The 11,219-nt window shown below is 43.6% G+C and overlaps 1 long non-coding RNA gene across 1 annotated transcript; it reads right to left on the bottom strand.

Moving 5' to 3' along the window:
• Positions 1-3,765: 3,765 nt before the first annotated feature.
• Positions 3,766-9,295, bottom strand: LOC105740241. The gene is made up of 2 exons (XR_001116263.2): positions 9,091-9,295; positions 3,766-5,096 (listed from the first exon to the last, which is right to left on the bottom strand). It is a non-coding gene; the product is annotated as an uncharacterized LOC105740241 (long non-coding RNA).
• Between the last annotated feature and the right edge of the window lie 1,924 nt (positions 9,296-11,219).

Raw genomic sequence — 11,219 nt, 5'->3', positions numbered from 1 at the left:
GGCCACTGCTTATAATCTACCTACATGTTTTCTGGCATTTCTAGTGTTCCTTCATAATCTGTTGTGGAACTTGTTTCAATGTTCAACCCATATTACCTTTACAGATATGAAATTTCAACAATTTAATTTTTGTTATGCCTAATATTCTTTCCTACTGCTTCAAAGAATGCCCACCCTTTATTTGGCAATCACTTAAATGACACTTCCTAAAGACCAGGCATTTTTTCCCCATGTGCTTTGCAAATACAAATTCATGTCATCTTTATAACAGCCCTGTGAAATCGTGTGGCAGACACTATTGCCCATCCATGTGCCCTCAGTCCACTTCCCGATTACACCTGCAGTCACAGTGGACAGTTTGACATGGAATGACAGCGAGGAACGTGCGTGCACAGGTAAACATCCCAGTTCCCTGTCCCCTACAATACTGTGAAGGTCCTCAACGTGATGGTGCCCTCATTGCTCTCGAGAATGACTGCTCCTTTATACCCCCTTCAAGAGTTTCTCTCCCCACACTCTCACTTGCCCTTATTCCTTCACTTGTACTTACTGGCATCACCTCTCAAAAAATCACTTCTATCTAAGTCCTTGTATCTGGGTCCACTTTGGGATGAACCCAAATTACAACACTAAGTTCTATTATTATCCTCGTTTCATAGATGAATAAAACTTCATTGTATAGACAAAAGTATGTGCCTCATATAGATGAGGCACGGAGTGGTATAATATCCAGCTCGTGGAGTAAGGATCTGAATTCAGGCTTCAGAGTCCACATTCTTCACCACTACCCTGTACTGGCCTCTAAAAGTCATACTCTATAATTTGGTGAACATGTCCATCTTCCACCTACACAGATCATTCTCAATAATATAAATAGGGAGAGGAGTTTGGCAAACTACAGCCCTCAGCCAAACCTGGCACATGGCCTGTCTTTATAAATAAAGTTTTATTAGACTACAGCCACATCCATTTGTTTCCACATAGTCTGTGGCTGCTTTTGCATTGCAATGGTAGAACTGAGTAGTTGTGTTAGAGACCATGTGGCCTGCAAAACCTAAAATGTTTACTATCGGCCAGGCGCAGTGGTTCACATCTGTAATCCCAGCACTTTGGGAGGTTGAGGTGGGCGGATCATGAGGTCAGGAGATCGAGACGATCCTGGCTAACACGGTGAAACCCTGTCTCTACTAAAAATACAAAAAATTAGCTGGGTGTGATGGTGGGCACCTGCAGTCCCAGCTATTCGGGAGGCTGAGGCAGGAGAATCACTTGAACTAGGGAGGCAGAGATTGCAGTGAGCTGAGATCGCACCTTCCGTGCTCTGCCACAATATGGTACTAAGATATGGTACTAAGATCGCGCCACTGCACAGAGCGAGACTCCATCTCAAAAAAAGAAAAAAGTTTACTATCTGTCCCTTATTCACAAAAAGTTTGCCAACTCATATTATTTCTCGGTAGGGCGTGATCTTTCCCAGCTGGAATCTATTTAAAATATATCAGCGAGACTCCCAGAACATGGCTTGACTTTGGGTTGGGTAGCTTTGGGGATTCTGAATATCTAGTCAACAAGCATGTTTCTCTGTGCTATTCTAGCTGAGCCCAGGGACTGGTCAAACACCCAAATGCTGAGCCTGTGGCTCATTCTTCGCCTCACCTTCTCTTCACCAATCAAATGGTCTGTGACTATTTCTCCTTTTCACAACCTGATTGTATTTCTAAGAGATAAGAGGTGTCCCTTTCCCACTAACAAATATACAATACCAGCCATGCTTTAAAAAGTGGGTTAGGCCTGAAGGAAGCTTCTGCCAGAGATGTAATCATATGGGAAAGGAACTTGACTAATTCTGTGAAGGCAAGAAAGGTCCCATCTTATTTTAGATGATTCAATGGGAACATTTTGGTTAGTTTGATAGAGTTGTTAGGTTACATGTTTGTTTGGGAGTTTCTGAGTCTATGGCCACTTCTGCTGGGCCTACACCATGTGGTGTGAAAGCTTTGGCTTTCCACCTTTACACACAGGTATCAAAAGCACCTTTGCAGCCATTCACATTAAAGGCACCCATTGGCTGTCCCAGGCCATCAAAAAAATATTATTATGCACCATTTACGCCAGTTTGCCAACTTGGATTTCTTTTTTCTTTCTTACAAGAAACCATAGTGACGCTGTAAATCGTTGAGCCTGTTGATATCTTTTAAGACACACTTTGATAACATTCTGGAATATGCCATTTTACAAAGCAGGGAAAGGTGCCACTTGGAGTGTATCCAGGAGGCAGGAAGGCCCTGCAAGGTCAACTTTTCCTTTTCAGCTATGTTCATAGTAACTGTTTATATATTCTAGATTTACAGACAAGGTCTTCAGATAGTGTAATGAGTACTTGTTAATCAAAACTCCCATACCTCGAGAAGGTTTTTGCAGGTCAAATAGGTTGGGGTAAAAATACACATATACGTAACTCTTTACAATACCTGAGAAAAAAATTCATCCAAATATGCTCCTAACTGTCTTGCCCCAGCTCAACTACAATTTCATAGAGGTCATTCGGGAAATTCTGTGCCTTCCAATTGTCCCCCAAATATCTGGCAATTGTATGTGCTTTCTCAACTTTCAACCATAATAAACTGATGATGAAGAATCACCAGTTCAAACAAACAAATCGTTCATGATGAGATCTGTATTTAGTGGACTGTGTCTAAGAAAGAATGTATTATCTGAAGGCCCAAAACTTGGTTACCATTTGATAAAATATTTGGGTTTATAAAATGTTGTCATCTATTGCTTGAGCTTGCTGGGAATTGGTTGGAAGCAAATCTTCCTGGAGAATATACTATCGGCCAATCAAAGGACCCAGATGTCCCTCCTTTGGGGAAGTTTTGGTGGTAACCATGACTAAGACTAATGTCAATCATTAAGTGACAGGTTCTGGGAATCATTACCTGCCACCCTTCCCAGTGGGAGTGTGTTCCTTCAGGAGCTGCCTGGAAGGTGCAAATGATATGCTAGACCCAAAGTTTGGGATTGTTTTGAACCTGCAGGAGATCTGGTCACACGAGTGAGCCCTTGTGGGGACAGTAATTCTCAATGTAGGGGTGGAGGAGAAAAGGGAAGGGAGAGGGAAGGAGTGTGACCAAATTACCGGGGTTTTTTCAAACAAAACAAGGCCCCTTCCTCCTCATCCTCCCCGCTGGATTCCAATACGAAGGCCTGGGGCTTACGTGACTGCAATTCTCTTTTTTTTTTGGACACCTGTATGAGTGTGTGGTCTTTTTTTTTTCTTTTGAGACAGAGTCTCACTTTGTTGCCCAGGCTGGAGTGCAATGGTTTGATCTCAGCTCACCACAACCCCTGCCTCTCGAATTCAAGCAATTCTCCTGCCTCAGCCTCCCGAGTAGCTGGGACAACAGGCACGCACCACCATGCCCGGCTAATTTTTGTATTTTTAGTAGAGACGGCGTTTCACTATGTTGGCCAGGCTGGTCTCAAACTCCTGACCCCGTGATCTGCCTGCCTCGGCCTCCCAAAGTGCTGGGATTACAGACATGAGCCACCATGCCTGGCCACGTGACTGCAATTCTACTGTTCTTCACCGTGCCCTGCTCAGTCTAGAACACGCTGTACAGACCTGAGCATGGCTGCTCTTTCTGGGGGATGCTGGCAGCCCGTGGCTGGAGCTTGTCAATCATCTGCAAGAACTGAAATCCCTCAGGTATCCAAGGTACTTACTGGGCCCGAGTATCAAAAAGACAGGATTTACACACCAGCTTTCCTTCCTCCATTTGTATTCCGACTCCACAGAGGCTTTCCCAATGACCCTCTTCTTATTTTCTTGGCTTTGCTTTCTGCCCTAGTTCTTCCAGCTCTTCCCCTTGTTATATTATTCATGGCTTTTATTTCTCACTTAGTAATTTATTTTAATTTTTATTCATGTTTTTATGCTCACTTAACCCAGGTCCTTATCTTGAAAAATGACTACTCTGGAGTGACCAGAGAAGGAAGAAATAGCAAGCTATTAGTCCTTTTTAAAACAAGAGAATGCCAAGATTATTGCATTTAAAAAAATTTTCAACAGCTGCGACTGATTTTTGCCATTAAACAGTGGTTCTTAATCTGGGCTACACATTGGAACCATTTGGGCAGTTTTGGGAAAAAATCCCGATGCCTGGGTCTCCCCCCCAGAGATTCTGTTTTAATTGGCCCGAGTTAAGTTTTAAAAGCTGCCCAGGTGATTCTAATGTGCAGCCATGGTGGTGTGTCCTTACCACAGACAACGCTGCAGAAGTGAGGCTGCCTCAGAAGTTCAGACCCCCTCCCACCCCTCTTTCAGAACAATGATCGTCCTTGCAGATTTCCTCTAAGTGAGAGAAGCTGGGCTCCTGCCCTTGCCCCACCACTATGTAACCCTGGGTCAGGGCCTTTATGCTTCTGAGTCTCAGTTTCTTCATCAATAAGAGTAACAAACTCAACCCTGATGAGGCTGCAAGGTGGGCCCACCCACGATGCTGCAGGTTAGAACTCCTGGTCAGCAGTGCGTAGGGTCAGGGTGAGCTCAGAAGAAATGGAAGAAAACTGAACCAATTAATGGTGCCTGTGGCCATGCAGAGACCCTGTTTCTATCACCAACATGCCCCTGATGTCGGCACTGAAGAGAAGATACCTTTTAGGACCCCAGACTGACTCTTTCCAGCTTCCAGCTCTCACAGCCTCTGTGGGCACCAGGTAAGTGTTCAGAAAGCCTTCCTTGACCATCAACATGTACATCAGCAAAGCTTTCAACTCCATCACACAGGCCTTGAGGTGGTCCAGCTGAATTCTTTCCTCCCCTGGTCATGACGTGCACCACAGAATTGGAGGGAAACCAGCATGTGCCAGGGAAGCCAGCTAGAGAGGGGACAGAGGCTCCCCTTCCTTCGCTTCTCAGGGGCCTTCAAGTCAGTGCCCTTCTGCCATGAAGTAGAGGGTCGATGAACACAGACAAGGCACTAATGCAGATTTCCTATAAAGACCTTCATTGGAGAAAACAGAGCCAGATCTTCTAACCAGACCCCAGCGATGTCTCCCCTGGCAGTAAGATGATGCCTTGCTTTACACAGATCCTTTGCTGAGAAGCAGATGTGTTTAATATAAAAGAAAGAAGAGAAGAGGAGAGAGAAGACATTGTCATGCATGAATTTACCATTCCATGACACTCAAAGCTCAGTTCTTCTCAGGGCATTTGTCCTTGCTTTTCTCCTCCTGGGATATTCATAGTTCATTCCTTCTGTGCTCAAGTATCATCTCCTTACTACCCCCCACCCACCCTCTTGTCCCTTCTTATCGCCTTGCTCTGCTATTTTTCTCTATCACAATGACCACTACCACTACTTATCATGATATTACTTATTTGTTACTTGCTTACTAGACCCTGAGCTCCATGAGGAATAGATTTTGCTCATCTTGTTTATAGCTCTGCTCCAGTGCCTGGCAAAAAATATAAGCAAAGAGCATGAATGAATGAATGAGCACAGGCATGAAACCTTGGGAGGCAGTGTCTGCTTTCACAGTCCCAGACAACACGGCTCCTGTGCCACTGACGGTACCCTTGCTCCCCGGCTGAGCTGTATTCTTCTCCATAGGATTTACCACTTTCTGATTGACTTTGTTATTTGTTTACTTCCTATCTTCCCCACTGGAATGTAAACTCCACGAAGGAAGGGACTTTTGTTTTCATCTTTACTAGCCTTTGTTTTATTCCCAAAGTCAGGATGGCACCTGGCAATGTACTGGGAATTTAATAAATCTCTATTGTCAAAGAAATGATTACTTCATTCAGGAGAAGGTGTTGCCAATCAATCCCTGGCAAAAGTGGTGTTTTTCCAGTGCCTCCTTTGTCATCAGCCTCTTTTTTTTGTTTTTGTTTTTCTGTTTGTTTGTTTTTACTGTTGTACTCTTCTTGAGAACACTGCCTCCATCCATAGTCCCCAGTGGCTGTTAGCCCCTCCCTCTCCTCCCGACTACGTGCAGCAGGTCTCCACATCAGTCTTTGACAACACCTCTGCGTTCCCTCTGTACTTTGCTCTTGCTGTTTCATCTTTGAATGCTTTTCTTTCCCCATCCACTAAAAGCCTCCTTATCCCTCCGAGCCAGCTCTTTCCTGGAGCCTTTTCCTGACCCACAGCAAGAAGTGCACTTTTCCTCCTCTGAATCTCTACAGGAGTTGGTATGTCTCAAGTGGTTCTTAGGACTCATTAGAAGACATGATCAGATCTTTGGAGATTATGTCAGTGACACTGTAACCCAAGACTGTAACTCTAAGCCAAGAAGGGGTAGGCTCAGTGGCAGGGAATTAGCTGCCAGCTTACTCTCATGCTCACACAAGAACATTCAGGCATCACCAACATCTTTCTGCCTACATAGCTGAGGCCACTTCAGACTCTGGGCTGCACTGTCTCATCTATCCTGAAGCTTTGGAAAATCCCAATGTCTTGCTACGTGCAGGGATAGAAGCAGAAGATCCCAGAACTTCCCCAAACTGTAGCTCTCACTTCTCCCTCCGGCCCCTAACCTCTACCCCAGCCTCTCAATCCCTGGAGGAAGGTCTCAGGACCAGAGGACTTTGTTTTTTTCTTTCAGATTCCTCCAATCTTCTCTCCCTCCTCCAGAAGCCCAAATTCTGGCACTCTCACAACCTGCAGACAACTCTATGAGCAAACATCCTCCCTCCTCTACTCATCAAATTATTATTTCATCACTTCATTTCCTGGTAGCCAAAGGCTTACATTGTGAGCTGCAGATTTCTACAGATTCAAAAGCCTAGGCTTCTGAAGACAGAGTTGCCCATTTAAAACTGACTGTGGAATTAAGGGTCACTAATATGAGTTATTTCAACACGTCCCTGATGCTTTTTCTCCCCTGCCTCTCCACCCGCAGTTTTTGCAGGAAGCGTGATACAGTCAAGAATGTGGGTGCACATTTCTATCTTCTCAAGAAAAGTGTTATTGGGAGTGGGAACTAGTGATGAGTGACAAGATTTTGATAGATGAAACGTTTTCAGACTTAAAGATTATTCAGGGCAAGCAGATTTCCTTTATGCTTCTTCAGAGGCAAATTTCATCTCTGTATATTGTTATTTCTACTTTTTATGCCCTAGCCCTTTTTAACCATTTTATGTAGTCTCTCGCCCACTCACAAGTTGCATTCTCAGGGAGCACATTTTTCAGAGAAACAACAGTAATAAGGTTTGTGTGCTGTCCTGTAATATCCCGTTTTGCTAATATAGCTAAATTTATATTATTCATTTATTCACGAATTCACTTACTCATTCATTCATTCACTTAATAAACATGCATTGAGCCAGTGCAGTGGCTCATGTCTATAATCCCAGTACTTTGGGAGGCTGAGGTGGGAGGATCCCTTGAGGCCTGGAGTTCACGACTAGCCTGGGCATCATAGTGAGACCCTGTCTCTACAAATAAATTATAATTATAATAATAAGCCAGGTGTGGTGGTGCATGTCTGTAGTCTCAGCTATTTGGGAGGCTGAGGCAAGAGGATTTCTCCAGCCCAGGAGGTCAAGGCTGCAGTGAGCTATGATCATGCCACTTCACTCCAGCCAGGCCAACAGAGTGAGATGCTATCTCTAAATATATATATATATAAAATATATAATATATATGTATATTTGTGTGTGTGTATATATATATATACACACACACATACATACACACACATGTGCATTGAGCAACAACTATATGTCAAGTGGACCCCACTGGTGAACAAGAGGGACACAGATCCTGCTGTCATGGATCTTACATGGAGGTGAAGGGGGCCAGATAATAATGACCTGCCATAAACGTACAATTGTAGACTAGAATAGATGCCCTAACTTGAGAAAGTCTACTTTAGATAAGACAGGGGAAAAAAATCTTGATTTTTGAGCTAAGAAAAAAAAAAAAGAGCTGAGTTCAAGGAGCCTTGCAGGCAGAATGTACAGCAGATACAAAGGCCCCAATGCAAAAGATGAGTCATGTATTGGACGAACAGAAAGAGGCCACTGTGACAGAAGCTTGGTGAGCTGGCTGCCCTGGGAAGAGGAAGGGGTCCGCAATTGCCTTCTGGTCTCCAGGCCCATGAGAAGCCTTCCCATTTTCAACACAACTCCCTGACTTGCTTGAATGGGTGGTATATTCATTAATTCCAGAATGCCTGTACTTCAGATATTCCAAGCACTGATATGAACCTCTCCTGGAAAAAAAAAACAAAACACGAAATTTTGCTCAGGGAGACTAAAAATCTTTGCCTCATGAAACCTCCTTACAGCCAAAGTCACATTTTTCTCAACATAGGAGACTCGAGTTTCTTGCTGGTACATTATTGGGGTCCACAAAGTACAAAGTAGAATCTGAATTGATAACAAACTCAGCTGCTGTCCTTGGATCACGCAGACTCTAAATGTGGTTTTGGAGGAGTAATGAGCATGTTCTCAAAAGTGATCTTGCCCTTCACATAATCACCAGTACAACAGCGATGCCACATGCTGTATTCAGAGATAACCTTATTTTTCTTTCTTTTGTATCTCTTGAATCTTTTATCATACAACAAAAGCAGCATAAAATTTGGCTCACCACTACTGTGCTGTGTTTCTGATTAGTAAGAGATAATTCATTGGCATAGTCCTTGGCAAATGCTCAGTTAACATTAGTTGTAGTCATTTTCAGACAAAAAAGACAAATCACAACTTAACTCTGAAGATTTCAGGTGCTCAAGGGACAAAGCTCTCTTAAATTTTACCCAAGTGAAATCTCCAATCATTTTTCTTTGAGAAGGAAACTACAACCTTCAAATTGTGCAAAAAGCACATTTCCTTTTGAAGCTCAAAATAATCCTGTATTTTCAAAACAAAGCAATTAGGCCTCCATCATTAAATGTGGCTTTGTTTACTTGTGTAGTTTCCTTTCATTCTTGTAGGTCAAATGTTTTTATCATCATAGTTGACTCAACTTTTTTTTCAAGCTTAATTGGGTTTTAAAAACTTAATCTGTTCCATTCCAGATCTTTCTCAACAAAAGTCTCAACCTCATTTACAGTGGAAAGTTTGTAGGCTTAACAAACCTTTTGTTTGATGGAAGGAAAAACAAAAATACCACGGCCACCTCTGAGGTCTGGCTCAGAGGAAAACTGCTCTGCCCTGCTTCCTCTCTGACCTCTTGTGTGTAACAGGGATGTGGCATGAGTCGGCATTAGCTTGCTCTGTGCTAAGATGCATCAGATGTCGTGGGGCCCTTGGGAGCCTTGGACTAGAGGCTGCAGATAGGATGTGAGGATAAGCAATGTAATGAACCCATGAGTCTTCATCATGCAATAAGCTGTTATACCACAAAGAACTATGACATAGGAGGTCAAACATACCATGAGGTGTTTAGCAAGACTGAGAATCTTGTCATGCTATGTTCATGTCATGTTTGGAACAGGAGAGAAAGGGCAGGATAAGTGTCCCCTTATGAAGGCCAGAATTGTGCGGGGCTTTCATCACAGCAGATGATGATTATTTGTGTACCCAGCCATCTCCCTCCCGAGCCCACTGGAGGAAGAGTCTTATGTTATATGTTATTCATCCTGTGTCACCAGAGTTTATTACAGTGTCTGTGCTCAAGAAATACATGTCCAATGAATGAATTTAACTTTTTTTTTTTTTTGAGACAGAGTCTCTGTGTCACCCAGGCTGAAGTGCAGTGGGACGATCTTGGCTAACTGCAGCCTCCGCCTCCTGGGCTCAAGCCCAGGCTCCTGCCTCAGCCTACCTCCTGCCTCAGCCTCTCGAGTAGCTGGGATTACAGGCATGCGCCACCACGCCTGGCTAATTTTTGTATTTTTAGCAAAGACAGGGTTTCACCATGTTGGCCAGGCTAGTCTTGAACTCCTGACCTCAGGTGATTTGCCCACCTCCGCCTCCCAAAGTGCTGGGATTACAGGCATTAGCTACTACGCCCAGACTGAATGAATTTAACTATTAAAACACTTTCATATATTAGTACCAGCCTGGTTGTCTCGCAGAGAACTGAATCAGTAGCTTAGTGAGAGTGAACTCTCAAATATAGATGTCTCTGTTTACTGTGACAAGGACAAAAAATGCATTCGCAGCAAAGCCTGCCAAGCAGGGTAGAGGACGCACCATCCATACCCTTCAATGCAACAACTTGCAACTCAGTATAACCACCTAACATCTGGCCTTCTCAGCATTTTTCACACCATGACATACACAGCAAATGAAATCTGTACAGCAAACTGGGATAAACCACTAAGGCTGCTCTCAGCAGGAAGAGACTGCCCTGAGGGTTCCAGGTGCCCCAGGCTCCACCAGCCTCTAGAGAAATTACAGAGTTCTGCCTGGACACCCGCCCCAGTGCTTCCAGCAAGCGTGGGGCCTGGAATAGCATAGTGGCCAGGATGCTCAGTCGAATTTGTTGAAAAAATGAGCCAACTGTGACTCCTGAACATAAAATCCAAGATCCTGGTACAATCTATTTCTACACTACTGGCACCATCTCAATCTATTTGCCCAGTCACTTAATAAAGATAACCAGTAGGTGGACAAGTGCCTTCAGTTCAGGGCCTAGAAGGGCTGGGCATGGCTGGCTAGATGGGAAATGCAGGTTGCACAAAAATCAGTAAAGATACTCACACCACTTTAAGCTGTATGAATGCTTTATGGTTTATAAAAAGCTTTTATTGTATTATACATCAATTGATAATAAGATATAATCTGGAACAGGCAGAGCGAAAAATAAAAAATAAAAAGGCTCATATCCATTCCTCTTAAACTGTCAGATGTTCACCAGAATGAATATATTTTTAGTTTACAAATAAAAAATTTTCACAAACTTGGACCCAACTTTCCAATCACTAACAGAGATAAGGGGTATGAGAGGTAGACATATGGCTGCAGTGAGAATTCACAGCCAGGCAAGGAGAGACGATGCACACAAACACGCAGAAATCTGGGACTAAAAAAGAGGCAAGCACCTGTGGTCCCAGCTACTTGAGAGGCTGAGGCAGGAGGATCGCTTGAGCCCAGGAGGTGGAGGCTGTAGTAAGCTATGATCACACCATTGCACTCCGGATTACACAGCCTGTCTCCAAAAAAAGAGAAAAGAAAAGAAATAGAGACAAACAGCTCCATGTACTTAAGCAGATACTGAGGACGTTATTGTATTAACACAGGACTTTAGAATAATAGATAT

Source organism: Nomascus leucogenys, chromosome 8 (assembly GCF_006542625.1).
Source record: "Nomascus leucogenys isolate Asia chromosome 8, Asia_NLE_v1, whole genome shotgun sequence".
Lineage (NCBI taxonomy): Eukaryota > Metazoa > Chordata > Mammalia > Primates > Hylobatidae > Nomascus > Nomascus leucogenys.
This window is presented reverse-complemented; position numbering and strand designations above follow the sequence as displayed.